This window comes from Passer domesticus, chromosome 1 (assembly GCF_036417665.1).
Source record: "Passer domesticus isolate bPasDom1 chromosome 1, bPasDom1.hap1, whole genome shotgun sequence".
Lineage (NCBI taxonomy): Eukaryota > Metazoa > Chordata > Aves > Passeriformes > Passeridae > Passer > Passer domesticus.
Genome location: NC_087474.1, coordinates 122,624,046 through 122,647,522, shown reverse-complemented (window position 1 = coordinate 122,647,522; position 23,477 = coordinate 122,624,046). Strand labels below are relative to the sequence as shown.

General features: G+C 38.3%; 1 protein-coding gene and 1 long non-coding RNA gene across 5 annotated transcripts in view; both read right to left on the bottom strand.

Moving 5' to 3' along the window:
• The window catches only part of XKR4 (XK related 4), a 225,424-nt gene that overhangs the window by 17,960 nt on the left and 183,987 nt on the right, over positions 1–23,477 (bottom strand). The gene's annotated exons all lie outside the window — the stretch shown is intronic.
• On the bottom strand, positions 1,834–16,569 carry LOC135279269 (uncharacterized). 4 transcript variants are annotated; one of them, XR_010346558.1, is made up of 3 exons: positions 15,915–16,569; positions 12,520–12,664; positions 1,834–3,665 (listed from the first exon to the last, which is right to left on the bottom strand). It is a non-coding gene; the product is annotated as an uncharacterized LOC135279269 (long non-coding RNA). The 4 variants fall into 4 exon arrangements; XR_010346560.1 differs by lacking the exon at positions 1,834–3,665 and adding an exon at positions 3,700–5,161; XR_010346561.1 differs by lacking the exon at positions 1,834–3,665 and adding an exon at positions 11,496–11,620.

Sequence of the window (23,477 nt, the reverse complement as noted above, 5' to 3'; positions counted from 1 at the left end):
TCTGTATCCATTATCTCTGATGACAACCCTGGGAGCTGAAAATGTAAGTTCTTGTTTTCCTGTAGGAATGTTTTAAGTATTGAAAAAACACAGTTCATTTCCCTCATGAAATGAAAAGCTGGGAAAGGTAGATGAATAGGATAAAGAATCTTCCAATACAAACAAGCCACTCTGAACAAGAACTCAAGAACAGAATTATCAGCACAGGAAAAAATAATGTGAGCAAGAAATCCATATATTTTCTTTGCAAACCTAACTATAATGACCTCACACACTCCCCCAGAGGTTTGAAGAGATATCATCAGTTTTGCATTAGGAAGTGTAAAATCATTCAATAGTGCACACAAAATACAATGTTAAACTCACAGGAATTTCCACTGTTCTAATGCTAATTAATTCATAGTCACTGTCTGGGACATAAAGAAGCAAGTACAATAGCTATGTAATTCTGTTATTTAAATAGTCATTAATAGGGAATCATCATCTGCTTTTACAGAACAAACTCAGGGATACTGGCATACAGGAGAGAAAAGGAGACAAGGGAATGTAGAAAAGGGAGGACTTGCCAGTTAATATATTATGTATCTGCTCTTGGCTATTGGTGGTGGTATTAGGGATATAGAATTAAGATAAAGTTAAATGCTTCATGGACTCCATCCACTTTTCTTTATTGAGGAGACCAAGCACTAAAGAATTCTTGAAAGTAAATTAATAATGAGAAGAATGATGTAGAAGTGATGCAAATGGCAGTTTGCTAATAAATGCCACTATATAAATAATTCACTGGGAATGGTTAGAAATAAAGTGAATTATTCTAGTACTAAATGGATAATTAATTAATTAGAATATAATGATGCATTTGCTGAGTATATGTTCATATAAACCTCTTTATCCCTATTTCAAAGAGGAACTAAAACAAATTTCTATTACTTTCAAACAAACATTGTAGCAATGCAGTTGCAAGTCAGGATGACTTATTTGCCACTCAGAAATGAACAGAGATTGGACAAGATCTGTGGGGCCACTGTTCATGAAGAATAAGAATCAGCTTTCCCACTTGCTCATCTGCAATCTCTGCACTTTTTTTGGATACTGCAGCAGCTTTCTGCTGTATTTGACTCTCTTGTATTATGAATCTTATATTTAGGGTCTTGATCTTGGAAATTAACACTAAATAGCCATTCCCAGTGAATATGCACACAAGCAACTATATGCTCATCCACTACAGACTGGTACAAGAACCAGAAAGCAGGAATTCTCTAAAATGGCCTTGGGAAGCATGAAAGGCATGCTCATGTTTCTTTCTTTTCTAAAGCTCAACCTTTAAACATTTTCCACAGTATATGATTTGATCTCTGAAGTTATGTCCTGAAGTGGAAAGAGATGCAGGCTTTGCACAGGAAAAACATCACAATTTGCATCAGCAAAAGGATGCTTTTGTATGGTTCTAAAGTGGACACCTGAAAGACTCTAAATAGCAAAGAGTGGGAGTGTACATCCCCACTTTCAGCCTTTGCAGCATAGCCCATCCACAATAGTCACAACAGCAAGAAAATAGTGCATTGTATCAGGACCACATTCTGCCAGGAACTAATTATAATCTGTTTTGAGTGAAAAATACAATTTAACCTCTTTTATTCTGTGAATGGTTTGCATTACTTAATTATATTATTTGAATAAAAGAATGACATTTTTTAATTAAAAATGAGTTTTGGATGTTCTTAACATAGTGAGAGCATATTAGACTTTCTGTCTGATAAATAAAGAACAGGACTGCTTTGATTCAATCATAATTTTAATTTATTTATCTGAAATTATTAATTTCCCCATATATGATATGTGCTTGCATTTTATAGATCGTGGCATTTCTCTATGTATACTTTAAATATAATACATAATACACTACAATGAACTACAGCTCATTAAAGGCAAGATAAAAAACTAACACACGTGACTTTCACAAGTGAAAGCAAATGCATATGAAGGAAAAGATAATGTATAGAGAGATGAATACCTTCACAAATGTAATACTGTTTCAAGGAAGCAAGCAAGCTTGAATAACTAGATGAGAATCAATGGAATTCTCCTCAATGGCATTTTTGAGAAACCTGATTTGGACTTGAAAGATTAAAGGTATCTCCAGGTCCATAAATGACTTTTTTTCTAATCATATCAGTACATAAAACCAATATAGCACAAGGACAGAACAGCTCGAGTCAGCTGGAAACCCTACAAACGAATGAACTGATCTGAGAAAGTGCTCCTTGACATTCAACCTGATTTCAGAAACCAAACTCCTGCCAAGGCATCTGTCTGCTTTATCCTTCCTTTAAAACTTGTACTCATCCCACCATTTCCAGGAGTAAATTCATCTAAAAGCAGGAACACCAAATGCAGCAGGACATCTAGGTGTGAAAACAGTGCCTGGGATGTGAGACTTTGAAACATTATTTTAAGAAAGCCTATTTTTTGATTTTCCTTCTCAGCTGGAGAAGTGACATTATATGCATCCAAGCTTCCAGGTGCTTCTCTGAACCACAGCCAAGGATCTCTAATATTCACATCTTAGTCCTTTAGGAAACAGCACATCAAGACTGTATCCCCCCAGCTTCAGAAAAAGTCTTGCTATATTTACACATCTATTGCCACACTGCTCTGCAAGTATAGGCATAAGCTAAAGATTCATGTGGAGGCAGCCTTGCAGGCAATTTGAAAATAGCCTATGGGTTTCTGCACTAATTCTTTTGTTCTCAAACACAGTGTGTGAGAGCAATGTGTGTCATGGTGTATATACTGTGCTTCCATATGTGGTTTAGTACACAGGAGGCTTTGCAGGCTTTAAGAGCAGCTTTTGGTCATATCAAGGGCCATGTGTCCAGGTCATGTTGTCAGTATTTCATGCTCATGGATCTCATTCCCTGATCAATACAGTGAGATGAAACCTAAAGATGAACCTTATTTTTGTTTCATGCGTTCCTGTTTTCTAAAGGGATAACAGTATAAACTCTTGCTCTCACCTGGGATATTTTCCCATAAACATATTGCCAAAATAATCCTATTACTTTCCCACATCAACAAGTTTGTCATGTATTAGCTATCATAAACCAAGATCAAAGGCTTTCTGTTCAACTGAAATAAGCTTCCTGAGGTCAGAAAAGCACTTTTCCTTTTTTCTTAACTCCCACTATATCTGATTGTGACTAGATTGAAACGGCACCCTACTGAAATGTTCCACTCCTGTGGTTTTAACACTCAGACTGTTTCCTACCCACAAACATGGGAGTGTCAGTGTCTGAGGATGAGTCTCCAGTAGGTCATATTTCCAGTTTTTGCCACAGGCTTCATTTATAGCTGAGGATTTTCAAGGCAACATAGATGGTTTCATCAGCTTGCCAACATTCAGCTTAACTTTCTCCCACTGCTCACTGATGTAGATTAATGCGTCATAATCTGTGTCAGGAACTCCTCCTTGTTGAAATGTAAGTCAGAATTACATCTGATATTACTCCTCCTATGTGTTACACAATACTCACAGAACATGCTAGCATATATATATATAGGAATAACGTCTCCTATGATTCCTCTCAGCTGCTTTCAATAGACACTTCTGGTGTTACAACTTCCAGCTGCTTCTTTAATTTGCCTCTCCACAACTTGTCATTGCCCTGAAAATCAAGAAATACTCTCTGTATTGTATTACTTTCAGCCTTATTCATTTTACCTACTCCTAATTTTTACCAGAAGTGGTTTGGACTCTGTGTGGAGGACCAAAGTTAATTGGCAAAAGTTTGGCTTATTGTATGTATTTTTAGCAGTTTCTTAGGGGCTGTACAGGACACCTGTTTAATGATTTATCTCCTGCTGCACTCAGAGTCTTATCCACCTTAGCAAATCTAACTTTTAGACAGTGTTGAGAAGCTCCTGCTGAGCAGCAACTCTGGTCATAGCTTTAAATACATGGACAATGGTCATAATTTTATTTCAAGATAAAATCAAGCACGGTTTCCCTTTGTCTTGCCTCTAAATGCAAACTAACTCTTTTACCCAGTTTTTGTTGTTAATGTTTCAGGAATTGTATTAGAAACTATGAATACAATCAATACACATAGAGAGAGAAAACTTGGTATGCAGGGACCACAAGAACTATGAAAGTTGGCTCTCTCCTGTCTTTTAAAAGACCCCAGTAAGTAATTGAGATCTCTCTTTCTTCACAGACACCAAAAGCTCCACTACCTTCTCCTCTATCTGTAGAAGTAATTGGCTATTTCAGATCCTTGAATGGAAGTCTCACTGTCAGGATACCCCAGCTAAGGCCAGTTACTAGCTCACATGCTGGGTGATCTCTTCCCCTTCAATTACACTTTTCTAAGATTTGTTATTTTCTTGCTCTACTAAAGATATGTTAGACTTAAAACTTTGAGTATAGGAGTCCTCATTAGCCACCAATCAAGTCCAGTCCTTCACTGGCAGTGACAACCACCAGGTACTCATGTGTGCTGAGCAGTCTGTGTGCTGCCAGGCTTGGCAAGGCAGCATGAGATCATTTTGCCTGTTAGGAATCTAAACTTAGATTCTGTACTTTCACAGCTAGACTCCTTGTCTGTTAGGTAATTTGGTGTCTTTTATTCTAGTGAAGTATGTGCAGCACAAACATACCCACTGACTCCAAGCTCATTTCCATGATTTCTACATTTCAGGGCTTTCAATGCCTTGAGCCTGCTGCAAGAAATCAAGGGATTATCTGGAGGGTACAGCAACCCCAAGCAGAACAAACCCCCTGCCATTAGCTCTTAAGAAACATCATGACAACCTAATGCTAAGTTAAATATAGGGCACCACCTATGGGAGGCAGCTCCACCTGTGCAAAGCACTGCGCGCACAGACACCTTCCCCAGCACCCACGGCAGCAGGAGCAGCCCGCTCCCTGCCACCCAGCAGGAGAAAGAGAAAAAGATGGAGCTTACTAGACATGTAAAAAATCCTGTTAGAACTTAACTCTTGAGGAAATGCCTTTCTGCTGGCCCACATTTCTGTGATTTCACTGGTATTCTTCTGTTGAGCCTTTACATGCTTTTGCTTATGAAGCTTCTGTACAAATTCTGTCCTCATACATTTCACTGATTTGGAAGAACCAGCCACACAGATTTTCTTTCCATGGCATCTAACAAGAACAACTGGAACTCTTTTAATGGGAAATGCTTTGGAAAAATATTAAAGTGACCCACCCCCTCCACCCCACCTCCCGACAATATACACAGTAAATGCCATTTGGATTATTTAAGTCTTCTATTAAAGAATACACAAAATTAAAAAAAAATATTACTTATTTGTGGGAGTGCAGAAGCATGAATAGGGAGAAAATTAGTATTAGCATTTGTTTCTTTTGCAAAGCCACTGTGCCACCTGCCCCAAGGTCTGTATGCCATCCTCAGCTCACAGGGCAGGGGCCTGCCAGACCTTGGTGGCTGGCTTGGCACTGCTGCAGGTGTGAATTGAACCCACAATCAAAAAAGGGCAAGAAAGTAAAACTTTGGACTAAAAACTCTCAGAGCAACAATACGAAACTAGAACTGAAATGATTACAAAATTTGGAAATAAATCTGTTGAAGCAAAAGTATGGTGGTGCTACAAACAGTAGTGGTTTCCCAATCAATTTTCTATAAAACTTTTTCCTAATTGTTTTCTAACTGTTTTCTAATTGGGTGTGAGGTGCCCAAGTGTTGTCAGGGAGACCCATGGGGTAGCCTCCATGAGGAGAGGTCAGAGCCTGTCTTATGTGGGACATAGTTGCTTCCAGCCAGTTTCCAGCCAGCTCCAAAGTGACTCACCACAGGAAGCAGCTGAGCCCACCAGCCAATATGTTGGTGCCTCTGGAAAACATATTTAAGAATGGACATTTAAAAATGTCTAATAGGCAGAGGAGGGGGAGGGGAATAAGGATGAAAGAGCAGCCATGTAAGCACTAAGGTGAAAGAAGAAGGAAGGGGATGAGGTTCTCCAGGCAACTCTGGGAGAGAATCATAGTAGAGCAGCTAATTTCCCTCTGCCTGTGAAGGACCATGATGGAGAGTATTTACAGCCTGCAGCCCCTGGATAATTCTTCAAGGAAAGTATGGCCTTTGGAGAGCCCATACTGGAGCAGTTTTTTCTTGAAGGAACTATACCATGTACGAGGGATACCACGCTGAAGCAGAAGAAAAATGTGAGGAGAAAGAAGCAGGAGAGAGAAAATGGTAGTGACTGACTGCAACTCCCCATTCCCCATCCTCCCATTCCACATGGAAGGGAAAGGCAGAAAGGTCAGGGATGAAAGAATGAAGTTTATTCTGGTAAAAAGGGAATACAGGGGGGAAATCTTGCTTTAATTAGTCAATGTTTCTCACTATCCATGTGTTTTCACTGTCAATAAATTATATTAACTATTATATTGAAAGCTGAATCTGTTTTGCCTGTGGTGGTAACTAGTGGGGTATCTCCCTGCTTTTACCCCAGCCCACTAGGTTTTTTATCCTCTTTTCTCACCCTGTCCTGTTGAAGAAGCAGAGTAAATGAACAGCTGGGTGGGTGTCTGTCTGCGGTCCGAGGTCAACCCATCACATGAATCACCTCACTCCAATATATTTTTGCATGCACAAACTGTACATATGGCCATGGCTTTAGGGGCCAGGTTGTATCTGTTCCCTCCAGGATCACTCAAGAAAACTATTTTTTCCTTGCACAGGGATACATGAAACATTCCACAAAATACTGTAAACCACCCTCCCTCTGAAGTGTGTCTCGCCACCTGCCAGTGACCTACAATGTACTGGCTGCCTCAGGAATGGATGTCTGGGAATATCAAAGCTGTCACATTATTTCCTGAGATTTAATGAGAGGATGTGGGAGAAGAATGCACCGAACACCCGGGAGAATTGGAAGGTTACTACAAACACAGTTTTTCAATGCCTGTAGAAAAAAGTACAAATTCTGTAAAAAGAAACACCTATAACATTTTTGTGTTTTAGTTTAACATAGTCACAACAAATTCACCATCTTAATTTCTTTAGTGAAACCTGTAAAAGATTTGATACTTTAGTAATGTGCTTCATAAATGCAGAGATATATTGAAAGTGAGATAGCACTGTAACAGTGTAAAATATAAGCCACTGAGCATTGCATCATGGACACCGAGTGAATCCTATAGTTGTGTTCAAAGAAGTGAATAAGAATTCAAAAGTTTCAAACAAGGGCAAAACATCCTTCCAAAGGATATTTTCCTTGACTTTAAATACACACTTTTTTTCAGTCTGAATTTATCTACCTTTGATTTTTGGCCATTGATTTGGCTGAAGTTCCATAGGGTTCAAATGATTTAAGGATAATATTTCATGGAACTTCAGAGTTTTAAAAATTAAAGGTTTCCAGGGCATCCATTTTTTACTCAGAAACCCTCAGTACTAAATAGCTGAAGACAATTTTCCTAAGCCTGAAATGAGCTGATGAAAGATATATATTTTTACTATTAACCAAGATTTCTGATGTGTTTTCCACAAGCATCCCACAAGCAAAACAGCTTGAAATAATCATACTGGCTGCAATATGGTGGAACATATCAGAAATAGTATCTAGCAAATTCAAACTATCTCTTCTGAGTATTTTTTCCAAGACATAGTAAATATCCTAAACTACAAATAGTACTATCACACTGGCTCTAGAAATGTCTGCTGAGGATTTGGAAAAAGAAAGGCTAAATCAATGTTTCAAATGCACCAGAGATTTTAATTTTTTTAAGATACTACACTAGGTGTGGCCAGCATCTAACACAGACAAGACTAGAAGCCAAGAAGCATTTTGGTGTGAAAAATATCCCAAATATCTTATACTAAGTTTCATTACAAATCAATAACAAGGGACCAGGCCACTGGCAAAAAAAGATATTGACTCCATACAAAGATAGCATGGGGCCCTTAAATCTCCTTAAGTCATGATTTTAGAATTGGTTTTCAGTGGTTCATATTGGCTTTCTGAAAGGGGATAAATTTCAGCCCTCATTAAGGAACTGATATTTCTCCCACTTGCACATTAAAATCAGTCTGAAGTTAGTACCTTATTTGACACAATTTCTCTAAGAAATATTTGGTATACGTAGCATTTTTTTGTGTTTGTCTTTTAAACTTTAAGCTCATAAGAAACGTTGAGGATAATGCCTGATATGGTGCTCAGGGACAAAACACAATTAGTGTCACTCTGAAAAAGAAATCAATTTAGTATTTGTTCAATCCCACTAAGCCAAGGAAAAACTAGACCTGTTAGTTCATGTTAGTACATGAAGAAGTTTCCTTTGGATCAAATTCTTTGCTATGTTTCTTTCACTTCGATAAAAGTCCAAGTGTATTTTCACAGTAATTCATTAAAGAGACTTATTTTTCTGTTTGTGAAAAAGCAATCACTAACCTCTTCTCCTCCATCTCAAAAGAAAATCCATATTTTCACCTACTGTGGAGATAATGCAAATTGAAGCAAAGCCTAACAAACTGTTTTGAAAAATATTCAGTGTATTTTGAAGATTAATTCTGCTTCCAGCTCATGCTATGCTTGGATTATTTTAGTTCTCATATTTACATCTTTGTCTTCAATATTAGTTGCAAAGTTATTAATTTGCATTAAGGAAGATCTACAACTATATATCTACTACTCATATATACCTATGTCTCATATAGTTGGAATATATACACACAATATATGCAGGTAAGTATTACACACATTCTGTATGTGTGGCATATTTAGAGTTATATACTACATGCACACATAACAACCAGCACAACTTGAATATACCAAGCAAAATAATGACTCAAAATTTCCTCCGAAAAGCTTTTGCAATATTTATCTGTGTCTTGTGCCAAAAATTTGCTCCTTGTTGCAACTTTAAATGAATCTAATTTCCATTTCTGCTGCTTGTCTAGAAGATTGAAAAAGTTCCTCTGGCTCCTGTCATTAAGCTTTTTTTTTCCAAATGTATAAGTACCCAGAGAGAGTGATTGAATTACTTCTTCAGCCTTTCCCCAATATTCTAGTCTTATGAGTTCCTAAAAGACATATATCCCAATGGTTGATTGATGGCCTCTGAGACCATTTTTTCCTGTCCTTTGAATTTCCTTGAGTAGCTCCTTCCTCCAGGAGGTGTGAGTCACAGAACAGGGCACAGTGGTCTTATTGATGGTGTTCAAAGTGGCTTGATCTTTTTAATGTGTCTACTGTATATTTTTTTTTCTCTTCATGCATGGATCAATATAAGGTTCCAAGTGTCAACTTGACACTGAGATCTCACAAAAAAGCTCTTCTCTCTCTTGCTATGCCATCTTCTGAATTACTGTTTTCTAAGACAGACAATTTCCCATCCTATGGGTGTATTTCTGATTGTAAAATACACTTTCCTGTATTAAACCATAACCAGTTGGTGGTGATAAGTTTTGACCAGTCAGTGAGATCAGCCTGTGATGGCAGCTCTCCTAGGCACTATCAGCTACCCTCACATCTCTGTGCAAAGCCTGGAAATGCCAGTCACTGGAAACCCAGCTGGCAAATGATACATGTCATCATCCATAAGGCTATCAAACAAGATGAGAGCAAGGACAGGCATTTAGTAGGTACTCCTGAACACTCCCTCACTTTTTCTTTCCTAATTTCCATATCCATCTAGATGACAGATTTTAGTATACTTTAAATGAGCTCCACTCCCTCCTGCTTCAAGATCTCATGTGATTTTAAGTCATATGAACTTAAAAAAAAATATTTATACATTATTCATTGTAGTTGCTGTGATTGTTCTGATTTCTGAGCTTGTCAGTGAATGATTACAGGTCTGGATAACAAGACCTGATATCCAATAAACAAAAAGGTTTGCAGAATTCTACTGTCTCACTTCTTTGTTACCCGAGTACACAGTTGACATTTGTATTATTTTCTGCTGAACTAAAGTCAGGATAATCTATATTAATGTTTATTTCTGTGTACACTTCCTTTTAAAATTTTAGATTTGTTTCTTTATGCATCTGCACATCAATGTGCTCTATGGCAATTTTTAAGAATGACCAACTGATTTCAACAGAATTTGTCACAGAAACAGATGTCTCAAAGATACTAAATTCGGTGATGTTTAGGGAAGACAGCAGCTAGAGAAGGGCCCAAAGAAATGTTCCCACTTAAAGTATAGTGAACTTCAGGCATTTCATTTTAATGCCTGAATTTCAGGCATTTTTATGCCTTCAGGCATTTTTTTTGCAACAGCTAGGGACCAATTAGTAAGTGAATAAATATGTCCCTGGCAGCTGGCAAATTCACAAAGATGGAACTTTGAGCAAATCCCAGCAGATATTGCCTCTTAGCCATCCAAAGCCAAAGTCATGAGAGAGAACTCAGAATAAAGCAGGGAGTGAACAGCACAGTGTGACAACCCAGGGGATCTGAGAAAAATTGATATATTCTCAGGGCAGTGGTTAAGGCAGGGAATGAGGCTTCATTATTTTTGCTGCTTAAAGAATGTATGTTAATAGGCACTCTTCTTGAACTCATTTACTTCTCCAATATTTTGTTAAAATGTAATGTTTCAGTGTCTCCAGACATACACGGCAGGGTCCTCCAGGCTGGAACGTGAAATAGTTTAGGCTGGACACAGAACACAAAAAGGGCCCTGCAACTGGAGTTCAAAGACTTAGATCATGTTTTAAAGATTACTGAACATCTACCTCAAAGTGCAGATAAATGAGTATTAGTTTTAACACCAGTGTGACTGTAAATCAGATTCTCTGCACACACAAAGGGGGGGTGGAGTGACAGTCAGCTGCATGCCTAATATTTATATGATTCATTGTTTTTTTGATACAGTGTGACAGCAGATTAGCAAGGCATTTTTATGACACTGGTGATCAAGAAGTTATCAATTCACATCACTGGGACATTTTAACAAAGATTATAGCAATAATAAAGCATTCAATCTATAACAGTTACCTAAGTATAAAATTTGATATAATAATCCAGTAACAACTGATAAAAGCCCAGAAGCAGTAGTTCTAAATGTATTGGTGAAAATACTAGACTAATAGGATATGGTTACTCTGGTCCACCTTATTAATTCTGATTTGGAAAGGAAGGAGGATAGTGTGCATGCCCTCGACTGGGGGAAGGTGTGCTAGGAAATATGCTATTTCCCTTCAGCTCTGGTAGTTGTTTGGATGTGCAACTGTGAATGACTCTTCATTCAGCCTGCAGAAAAAGAGCTTATCTCTGCTACTGCACCTAGATAACTCATCCCTCTCAGTCACTTAGGAACATAACTATTCTTTAGAAAACAAAGCTCATAGAAAGCCCTCTGAGCCATGCCATTAACACACTGCCAAGCAAAGAATCAAAATCAACACCATGACAAACTAATATCCCATTTTGAGATTTGAAAGGTAATATGAAAATACACTTCAAAGAGTTCAGATTCCCAGTTAGAGAAAAAAAAAAGCCATGATCTATTTGAGTAAATGATCTTCCACAGAGAGATGAAATAAATAGGTTAGGCAATTTTACATTTTTTAAAATAATTGTGGTTCTTACTAGAGTATGCACAAAACACCTTTCCCCAAACACTCCAGCACTGGTGGGAAAAAATATTTCACATTAATCAGAAATCCATTCAGTTTGTATGTAGATTGTCTCTATGTCTCTACAAGTTTTAATGTTAGGATACCAAGATGAATCCTATTTTGAGCTCCTAGCATTTAATTTGAACTCTTAGCACTTCTGGCCAGGTTATACTGTAGTGAGTTTCAGATTTTTCTATTGCTGTTCCTGATTGGTTTGAAACAACATACTATGGGCATTGATAATAGTCAAGGAATAAATGCAACACATTTGCAACAACCTAGCATACTTAAATTATTACTTTATTTCCAAATATTAACCTGATCTGGGAAACAGAAGACAGAAATTTTGTTTTGATCGTGTTTAGAACAGTATATGAATACAAAACTGTCCTTATTTTGTTCTTGAAAAGCAATGTCTATCAAGGGGAAAGAGTGTGATTTAATTCATCTTTCTGAGATACTAAACTCTTCCTTCTCCTCTCCAAAATAATTAACCATCTTGTTCATTTCAGTTCTACATATTTTCCTTCTACTGTTTCTGACCCCAAAAGGATTCAGCATCACCTCCTTCCCAAATGCTTCCTGACACACCTTCCTTTTTTTCTGTCACCTCATCCACTAGGTTTCCAAACTGCTTTTTTTCGCAATGCTCCTTATATTTCTTGCTTTCCCACAGGTTTCCCAGCTCATGTATTTGTTTTCTGTAGAGGTGCTCCATATTCTTAGCTCTCTTCCTCCCTTCCTATGTCCATCTCATCTGGTATCTCCACATCCCTGTACCCATCCCATCACTGGGACAGAGTGCCCAGGCATCTGCATTTAGATAAAAACTCTTGATGGCTGGAGCATTGAGATCAGTGCTGTCTGGTTCAGAAATGTGTTGTGGTCTACCATAAAACCAGAGACCTACCTTTTCATGCTCATTCTTCTTGGCAGCTCATTTGTCCTGTCCCATCAACTCACTGCTCTGGTTTCCAGCCTGTGTGTAGTCAAACACAGGTAGCACCTATTTGCTGTTCTTCATGCTTTCCCTCCAAGCCAGCTCATCTGCTTTCCTTAAACAGACAGGGTTTTTTTAAGTCCTGGTAACTGTGGTTATTCTTTAATTTTTTTTTAATTTTTTTTTTTGTTATAAGATCCTGCTACAGCAATGAATTTCATAGGAAACTAATATTCTTATGAATTTTAAAGCAAGTTTTACTGGTGCTACCTGCCTCATATTTTAATACAAGATGTCATATTGAGGACAAAGGTCTGCTTGTGTGAGTAACTGTCAAGCCAGCAAGGAAACTCACTACTTTCTAGTTTTTCCAAAGCAGCCTTTATTATCTAGGGCATTTCAATTCACTTTCTTCTGTTCTGACTACCACTCTTGTTTCCTAAATGATGTCATCAGAATAACCCCTGCCCTGTGCCTCTATACATTTTATTACCTCTCTTTCTCATAATGAGGTGAGAAAACTCCCAACACAATAGTCAAGTAATCAGGTAAAGTTCCATAGACTGCAGGAATATATTTGTAATTATTTGCCATCACACTGTTTTTCTGTCTGCATTAAAATAATTTATGCTATTCACAGAGTACCTAGATCCATAAATTCATAACTTAACATTAAAATAGATAAAGTCATAGGCATGATCTCAACACTGCCTATTCTCAGTGCAAAGAGTTCATAAACTGCGTACCTCAGAGGCTTCTGGGAAATGCAAAAGACATTTGTACAAAAAATTGTGCCTGACAATATTCAGTTAATAAAACACATAATTTCTGTCCCCAGTATAAGATTCCATCTCCTTTTTCCATGCTGAAAAGGTGACAAAATTTATAGCTCCATTGTATTCCTTTAAGCTCTTCAAGAGGAGAAACGTTGGCTCCCAGAATGTACCTGTTCCCGTGAATGGGACGTTTAACAATTCTCTGCAGATCTAACACCTTTTCTCAAAATATTTTAGTATTCTCTGCAGTCATCGCATTATTCTTAAAATAGCTGATGAAGAATGTCAGTATGACATCCATTTTCCTGATGCATGAACCAGAGAAAAAGGAGCTGAATGATTTTTCTGAAATATCAACCTACGAAGCCTTTTCATGAGTAGGAACCCAGGAGTTTTAAAGCAGAGCCTATTATCCCAGGCACAAAGAGCACGGCTTCCATGGCACCTCAGTACCACGTGGCAGCAGACTCCTTGGCTAAACTTTCACACACCAAATTATCTGCCAGCACTACAGTCTGTGCCTGCACTGCAGACATTGGCTCATCAGCATTGAGCTGGATCTTCGGACTTGGTTTATCTCAATTCTCTGGCACCTCAAAACTTTCTAATAGAAGAGGTATGAAGTACAAATAACTCTCAGTGGCAAGGATGGAACAAGTTCCCCATAAAGAACCCTCCCAAACAGTCCAACTATAACACATTTCTGACCTCCCACCTCTAAAGTAAGTACAGAACACTAAAACCTCCCAATAATACTTCCAAGACAAAACAGCCCACTCTATCTCCTTCCTCCCTAGAGAGGATGAGAGAACAAACATGATACATTAGTCATAAGCTCTAAGATCAAAGGAGACCAAGATCATCTTGTCTGACTTATTGTGTAAGAGGTCAGTAGGATTTTGGCAGTTAATTCAGGCTTCTTTCCTGAGCAATCAGTTTATCGAAAAAATATACAACTTGTATATTTTGGGAGTCAGTTGAGTCCCACTAAATCTATCAAAAGCAACTGGGCTTTGAAAATAGGTGAAAGCATGAAGGAGAGAATGTTTTTGAATGATGCTTTTTACAGTTGTGGGCAGTGACAGGTATATATTTCATTCTTTCAAGCACTTGGCTAGCAACTACAGTTCAGAATTATCACAACTGCCATTTCTCAAGAGCTATACAAATCAAGCTGTCTTACCAACTTAGCAGCTCTCTACATTCTAGATCAAGAAGGGCTTAGTTTATCTTCTTACAGCTGGAGGTGATGCTTTGTGCCTGTGCTCACCCAAGAGAGTGTTTAACCACTGTGTTTGAAGCACGCTGAGAATGCCTGCTGCGAACACTGGCATGCCTTTGGCTGAGTTTGAGAGACGTTTTCCTGGAGTTTTTCCAACCTTAGATGCCATTCACAAGATTATGACAGTGATATATTTGTTCAAGACTTCACATTTGTGCACGCAAATTTCTAACGGGTTTTGGGCCAGTTCACTGGCAATGACTGTTAGGTGAATTAATTCTTAGATTAGTTTTGCAGAGGCATAAAATTCCAGTGGCTTTCCTCATCTGAGACACTTGAGGACTGAGCATAAATTCTGTGATCATAAATTTGATGAGCATAAATTCTATGGATCATTAGTGATATTTGGTTCACTAAACCCTTATGGGCCTTTTTAAAATATCTTGCCTGGTATACTCAGTACAATTATTCAATCAAACACTGCAACTTGAAGTCATCATTTTTGGCCAATGGCACATTCCACATTCATGTCTGGAACTTCTGAGCTATACAGGGTATATACTCTGATGTTTAAATAGCAATTTAATAGCAACACTGTCTAAATAAGGATATTTGCCTAAATAAATTTTTTTCTGAAATAAGAAAGATTTGCCACTTGTCTTTAAAAGCTTCCTTTGTATCTATAGGAATCAAGCAGCAATTTTACTGATATATTTGCAAGTAGAATATTAACAAATTTCCCTAACTCTACAAAAGGTATTCTAGGTATCACCAAGCTGAACTGAATTATTACTGCATGGTAATAATGTCCTCAAAATAGAAGTCTATAATGTGAACACTTAAAATCATGTAATGAATGCCAATTATTACTGGACTTAGTGTATAATTACAGAAACTGGAGAATATTCTGGGCTTACAGTTTCTCTATTGTTGGACTGTTTGGTAAACTTGACTGGCAGCTTCTCTGCTAATTTTTTTTTTAACCAGAAGGGAATCAAGCCATGCAGCTATTTTGAGTGACAGCTAAAGAATACTGACTAATGAGCAAACACTCCACACTGCATTTTAAAAATGCAAACACCATCCAGGAAAAGGAATTGAAGTAGCCAATTTGTATAATAAATTACTTTATAAGGCATGCATGATAACAGAAATGAGGAAAAATGGGATGCCAATCTAGGTGGGCTCGATGCAGCAGGCATCCACAGCACAGGATGCCTTTACATCATGAAAGGCAAACACCACATACCTTGGCTAAATTTTCAATTAATTAAAGAAGTTGCTAATATAATTAGCTCGCTCATATTAGCTTTCCCAGGATGAAATTAATGAAAGAACCCTTTGCACTTTTGAAGACAGATACTTACATAATCACATGCATTTGCCATAGGAAATGTAGGTCCTTGGCCTTCAGAGCAGGAGGATGGATTGAGGGAGTCTGCCAACATATTATCCTGGCATAAATTAAAGGAGCTTGAAGGTGGCTGTCATTTGCCTTTGCTGCTGACAGTTTTAAAGGATTATTGACTCAGCTGACAAGCTTTGGAGCAGTGTAGCCACGTCTCCTTTCCCAAGGCCACAGTCTTTGCACAGGAGGGACAGCTGCTTGCCTTCCAGGGCATCAGGGGATTGCTGCACACCAGAAAGCTCTCCTGCAGTCCCTGGCTGTGAATTAAGGGCTGCTCCACCGTGGGAGTAATTGCCTGTGTTTGTGAAATAGGTCAGCCTGCCAAGCAATGCACGGCTCTTCCCTCAGCTGCAAAGTATCAAAGCCTTAGAGAACCGCCTAAGTTAAATGTTTGTGAGAGAGGACAGAAAGGGAGGGAGGAAAGCTGAGCAAAGGTCTAATGCATTGTAAGCAACCAGAAAACACCCGTGAGTCTTTCTGTGAGGAAAAAGAAGGCTCACCAGAACTGCTTTTCAGTAGAGGCACATAGTGACACACAAGGAAAAGAGTACTGCTGAGGAACATAAAGAGCTGGTTTTTAATATAAATTCCTCTTCTGGTTGTACTTGCCACCATTTCACCTTGGGGGTAAAACTTCTTGTTTGTTGACCCCTGGTACAAGAAGGTGCAAAGGAAATGGACCATAAGAAATTTGTGAAATGTCTGGTTTCCAGTGTCAAAAGTAACTTAAGCTTCAGCAATAATTAAGTGCTTAACGCCCCTGATGTCAGTGGGAATTAGACATTAAAGCACTTCAGATGAAATCCTATGGGCCAAGATCTCCACATCTAAAAATACCATTGATGTTAAGCTTGCTATAAGACTCCTACTACAGCTCAAAATAAACCCTTACCTTGAATCCTTAGTGCCAGCTCCAATTCAGTTACAGTTTTGGAAATGTAACCTGAGGGAATGTTGACCCAGCCCCTTGCTGAGAACTTCTTCACTGCCTGTCTGGGAAAATTAGGTTTCCCAAGACTTGAACTATGTTTTCAGTGGTAGTGTTGTTCTGCTAACTGTTGAAAGCTTCCTGTGCTGTTTCCAGGGTTCTATCCAGCTAAGGTATCTGCGTATCTCTTTTCTTACTTTGGTCACGAGCTTGCTTTCCTTCTGTGCTGAAGATCCTACTTAAACAATAGAACTCAATGAAAAGTCCAAGATAAGGCTAAAGCACCATTAGAATGATCTTCCAGGAGGCAAAGTAGACATGGCCAACTTTTCTTCTGAATTCAGTCAGAATAATACAAATGCTCAGAAGAAGCAGCAGTATAACAAATGGCTTCACTAATGTTTACCCAGGTGAAACATCAAATAGCAAGCCCAGAATATGTTTAAAAATCCTATCCATGATTCTGATGGAAGTACAATTTTTTTTACTGCTTTTGTAATATCTCCTGTAATCCAAATGAACCCTGTGCCAAGTTTCTTATTTTAAATTTTTTTGTTTTATTCAGAAAAATTTCAAGAGATGTTGAACATACTTGGGGAATTTTCAAGGTTAATTGTCAAATTCTTCATGACATCATGTCAACTTCTCTGTGGTAAATATAGGCTTGTAATCAGCAGACTGTCAACTGTATTTATTTATAAGCCAGTGTTCCTAGAAACACATCTAAAGGCTATACTTAGAGGTTGTGCCACAATACTGCAGTGCTGCAAAAACTGGTCACATATGGAGGTAAACAGTTTTGAAAGGTTAACCCTCCTCACTTGTGATATGCTCTGACATCCTGTGGATGCCAAGTGGCTGAACACAACACAAGAGGAAGAGCTGTGGGTATGTCAGAAAAACAGACAGTTGCTTATTCTGATGAAAATTTACAGCTTAAAGTGGTAGGAAGGAAAATCTGCAGGGTACTGTAGGAAGGTCAACGATATGGATAAGACCAGGAACAGACTCACAACTGACTTAGTCCTCAGTGAATTTTATGCCTGAGATCCTGAATATATATTCTAAGTAGTCAATTATTTATATTACATAGCATGCAAGTACATTTATTATAAATATGTTTTAAATACAGTATTAGTTAGAAAAGGCAAGGCACCTAGTCACTCTAGACAAGCATGCAAAATTCTCAAAGAGATTTTCATGGTCTAATTTTGTGCAGACTTAAAATAAACATGTCTCACACTCATCTGTTCTGAGAAAATCTCCTAAGCAAATATGAGCTGAGTGTCAGTAAATTCAGTTTGGTATGCACTCCTCTTCGAGCTAATAGAGCCTATACTATCAAACAACTCTCTCAGTTAAAGTTCCCTCAGTATTTATGACTGAGCCTCAAACATCCTTGAAAAGTATTATAGTATTTTGATTCTCATTTTATAAATTAAAAACTGAGACACTTCTTTAAGAAATGTGGCTTAAGCTTTTTCTTTAGTGTTTGGCAGTGATGAACCATTAGTTCATCTCATTCTCTCTATGCAGCCAGGTTAGCTATTTTTAGAAACCAAATGCAATATGACTCAAGTCTTTGTCCTTGGTAAGAGATATCTAGGTAAAATTTAATGGCTGGGGATATACAGATAGCTGGACCTTACATCCTATGAAACTCCAACTGTCCCAACCAGCATAATGGCCTCCAGGAGAAGTTGTAAGATTAACCCATTTTCCCATGTCTCTTTCCATAGAGACCTGCAGAAAAGGTCCTTTTCTACTGGGCTCTGTGTTCTCTTGCTAAAAAGAGCAGATAATTCTGTGGTCAAGAATATTTTACAGAAAGCATCACTCTTTTTGCCTTAAGCCATCAAAATCTGCAAATACATGCACTGCTGTGATATTTCAGAAGGCATATTCCATGGAGGCAAAGATAAAATAATGAAAAGAACAAAAACCCCTCACCCAGTAGATAAGGCAAAATTCATACCAGTCACATGTAATCCAAGATGAAAATACACCACTTTGTTAATGTCCAGTGAATTAAAGAGAAATGGTAGGCCATTGTTTATATATCCTTATTCTTCCCAGGTAGAATTGTCCTCTTCCTACATTAGCAGCCTTGTTCAGGGTCATTGTAAGGACACCTGGAACTGTTCTTGATGACACTTAATATGTTTGAGAATATGCAATGTTCTTTTCCACAGAAATGTGTTGTGATGATCACAAAAGTACAATTCAGAGATGCAAACAACCTGTCCATATAACTCTGCAAAACCAGATTGTTCAACTTGATTGATACATAAAAATGTAATAGCAATATCATCTGATCATTGAAGATATTAATTTAGAAAATTCATCAAAAATTAAGGAAAATTCACCCAAGTTTAAATCTATACATTTCCTAGTAGAGTGTTTTTATAACAGTCTAAAAATAAAAGAGGTCTTGTCAGAAAGAAGCCTTGAAAGAAAATACTGTCCTTAAGGGTTACTAAAAAAGGAAAGTTAGTTCACAAGAAAAATGTTCTGCCTTGTGCAGGCTAAAATAGAAGAACCAGCAAATTCCATACAGGCCAATGTAGGCTTCCCAGCGAAGCTATCTCCAGTGTCTTCTCTCCAGACCAGCTGGTAAGGTGTGTGGTTCTGTGTTGCAGGGTATGGCTGAGACTGTGCATCATTTGCACAGCTCTGCAGCACCATGTCCCAGTGTGTGCATGTCCCCCCACGCTTTGCCTATTCCTTCTGGCAGGCTGTGCTGGTTTTGGCTGGGGTAGGGTTAACTTTCTTCCCAGTGCCTGTAGTTTGGATTTGTGCTGGACACAGTGATGATAATACAGGGATGACTTGGCTTGCACAGAGCCAAGGCCTTTTCTGCTCTTCGTGCTGCCACACTGGTGAGGAGGCTGGGGGTGCATGGGAGGGTGAGAGGAGACACAGCCAGGACAGGTGACCCCAACTGACCCAAGGGACATTCCAGACCTTATGGCATCATGTTCAGTATAGAAAGACAGGGAAGAAGCAGGATGGAGGGATGTTTGGAGTGATGGTGTTTGTCTTCTCAAGTTGCTTTTATGTGATGGAGCCCTGGTATCCTGGGATGGCTGAACACCTGCCTGCCCATGGGAAGCACTGAATTAATTCCTTGTTTTGTTTTGCTTTTGTGCATAGCTTTTTCTTTCATTATTAATCTGCCTTTATTTCAACCCATGAGTCTTCCAGCTGTTACCCTTCTAATTCTCTCTCTGATCCTTCTGGTGGGGGAATGAGAGAGGAGCTGCGTGGGGCTTGGTGCTTGCCTGGGGGTAAATCATGACACAGACTGTGCTGTGCTGGCTCACCCGACTTTACATTGACTCCACGATGATGATAAGGGAGCATCCTCAAAGATAATGGTCCTGACAGGACTATCATTTAAGGTTAGGATAATTTTCAGATGGCTGATGTAATTTCTACAGGAGTCCATGCTATCCTTGAGGCAAGGGAGTGAGGCTGATGGAAACCTAGGCCTTGCCTTGGCCTCACCTTGAGAGGTGATAGCCATTGAAGAGTCATACAGAAGTGTTTTTTTGCTTAGTTGAGAGAAGTATCAGAAAAGGTATGATATTTAGAGGGCTGATTCAAAAGACACAGAAATCATCTTGTGATAATTCCCAATTTTATAAAATATTTTAAAAGTACCCAATTACCTGCAAAGAACAGTGTTAACGAGTAATTATTTTTTTTATTAATATAACAAGAGAAAAACATAAACAGCAATGAAGAAAGATTAAGAAGATAGAGCTGCCACACAGGCTCAGGCAAAGATGCAAGAAGCCTCATATGTGAGATGTAAAGAAGCCTCTGGCAATGGCCCAGATCAGTCACCTAAGGAAAGGTACATAAATAGGACAGCTGTACTCTTCTCTTTCCCCAAATGTGAACATAGAGCATTGAAGGCAACTGACACATTCTCTTTCATGACTGCTCTCAGCTTTGCTCTGGACTTGTCTAACATTTACCACCCAGAAGATCCTCACACCTTAAATATACCCTATATGAAAACCACCTCTGTTTTTTCATTCTTAATGTACCATCTGCTAAATTCCCTTCTTAGTCATCAGACAACGTACCAAATGAAAATGCAAACCACTGGTTACTTCTCATTGCACTCTCAAGTTCTTATTTCACATACACCATGTGAGCTGTCAGATTTCAGAAAGGGCTGAAAACATGATCCACAAGTGTTGAATGTCTTCAGTGTAATAATGCACCCACTTTTGTTCTCCAGAGAAGAGGAGCTGCCACTAGGACAAAGACACTGCAGAGCTGAATCAGGCACCATGTGATTGACTCATCCCTGGTGGACAAAAGCCAATGTTAGGTTTTTCCTGCTGCATAATGGGCTATTCCAGTCAGAAAGATGAAGGAGAAAGATGACACAGCTTTTCAGAAACTCCGTAAGGATGAGACTAACCCAAAAGGTCTGCCTGTACAATACTTTCTATTTATTTGCCAGTCTTCGTTTTCATACACTGTAAAGAGCAGTGAAATAGTTAATAGACTGGTCTCAGTTCAATAACTGCCACTAAAAACCTGACAACATATTGACACAAAGAAAATATTTCATGGTGCTCAACACCATTTATTCAGAATTTCTGAAAACACAAGCATACCTCACCTTCTTCATCTGGAGTTTCCATTTACTTAACAACTAGAGGAATTAGGAACTTTAGATATAACTCAGCTGAGATGCTGGAGGACAAAATACCAACATCAAACAAAACCAAGTTACCTTTGAACTCATCTGAACTGAGCTTCTGGCAGAAGCAACAGAAGCTTTCATGTGAGATTTTTCTTACTTTAGTCTCAGTTTCTGAGACTGTGCAATTTCACAGCACACACCAATATGTCAGATGCATCCTGTTGAAGAGGGAAGAAACTAGAAGATAACCAGGATGATTAAAGTCAGAAGATTTGCATATATGTCTTATAGACATAGGAAATAACATGACAAAATGGAAGCCTTTAATATATCAGTCACTCAGTATCTCTGTTTATAAACCAATGAAGTTTGAGGCATGAGGCCTCCTGATGTCATTGATAAGAAAAATCAAAGGAGTTAAGAAAACAGTTAAAAGCCACATATACTCTCAACATGTCCCTTTGCAGTGGCCTTGCATAGAAAGCAAAAAGAAGATCTTAAACCTGCTTACCCGAACTTCTTTCATTACTAGATTATTTTTCTGGTTTCCTCCAGGAAATAACTGACATTTCCTTGTAAAGTAAGTGATTATTTTGAATTGATGGCAAAATCAACAGGATGTGTATGGGACCTACTGCCCTCAAATTCCCTAAATGCTGCTTACTTGGACAATTGTTCTAGGTTCAATTTTTGCAATTAGGCATTTAAAAAAAAACCCTGTTGACCCTAGAGCTGTCATGGTATTGTATTCTGAACCAGCAGTTCCAATTAGCTTTGGCAAGTATTAGTGACAGGTACGTTAGCATGAGGGTCCATGCAACAAGTTTTTCTTTTTCTGAAGCAGTTCCATGCACATATTTCTACAGTTTGTATAGGAAATTTCCCCACAGGTTAACAGAGGGGCTATGTATATATACACCATAGGGGCTGAATCTGTCACTGATTTCTTGGCAAAGATGACCAGCTTGTGGCTTTTCCAGAGCTTCATCATAAGAAACATTCTGCAATGAGAGCAATGTTCACTGTAGTATACACCACCAGTTGAAAATATATACAGAAAAAAACCCCATATTCAGTATTTAGTACCTTGCACTGTTACAGCATGTAGCAAAAAAATGCTAAGAAAACACCTTGCCTCAGTAATCCTTGGCTGCAACTTAGGAAAAAAAAGAAGGAACCTTCTACCTGGAAAAATCTGTGTTGTTGGAAATAATAAAGCTCTATTGTATGGAGTCTGAAGGGTTTGCCATTTGAATAGACTACAATGCTCACCTTAGTTATGGTAGCACCTTGCTCACTACATCAATTTTCATCTTCTAAAAAAATAGATTTGGTCAATAGGGGAAATAGCATTTTTCTGATCAACTTGCACTGCCTGCATGATGTAATAGATGACATAGGGGAAGTTTTCTGCTTTATGGTGACCAAATGGGGCAATAAGAGCCTTTGCACTAATTGAGGTTTAGATTCTTTATCAGACAAATCCTGACCCATTTCAATATAGTATACTGATATATAGATATCACTAAAGATATCTTGTATAAAGTCTAGCTTAACTTCTTCCTTGTTTGCCAGTAATTGATGGCCAGGCCAACTCTGATTCATGGCTCATAAATATATCTTTCACTTAGCTGATAGAACATGCTTCTTTCAAAAACATACATAGGATTCATTGCTTTGTTGTGAACAATTACTAATTATTGCATTATTTAGATTCTTAGAACAAATAGGTTTCTGTCCCATGGTCTCGGTATTTTCATTTCATTTAATCTCACAATCAATCTAGTGTCTCCCCCAGCCAACAATAAATGCTGTGACAAACAAATTAAATAAAATCCTAGTCACTATGCCTAGACCCCTCTATAAGAAACTTATGCAAATATGAGTTTTCCAGAGAGTTTATAAGACAGACAGAGACCTTAATCACA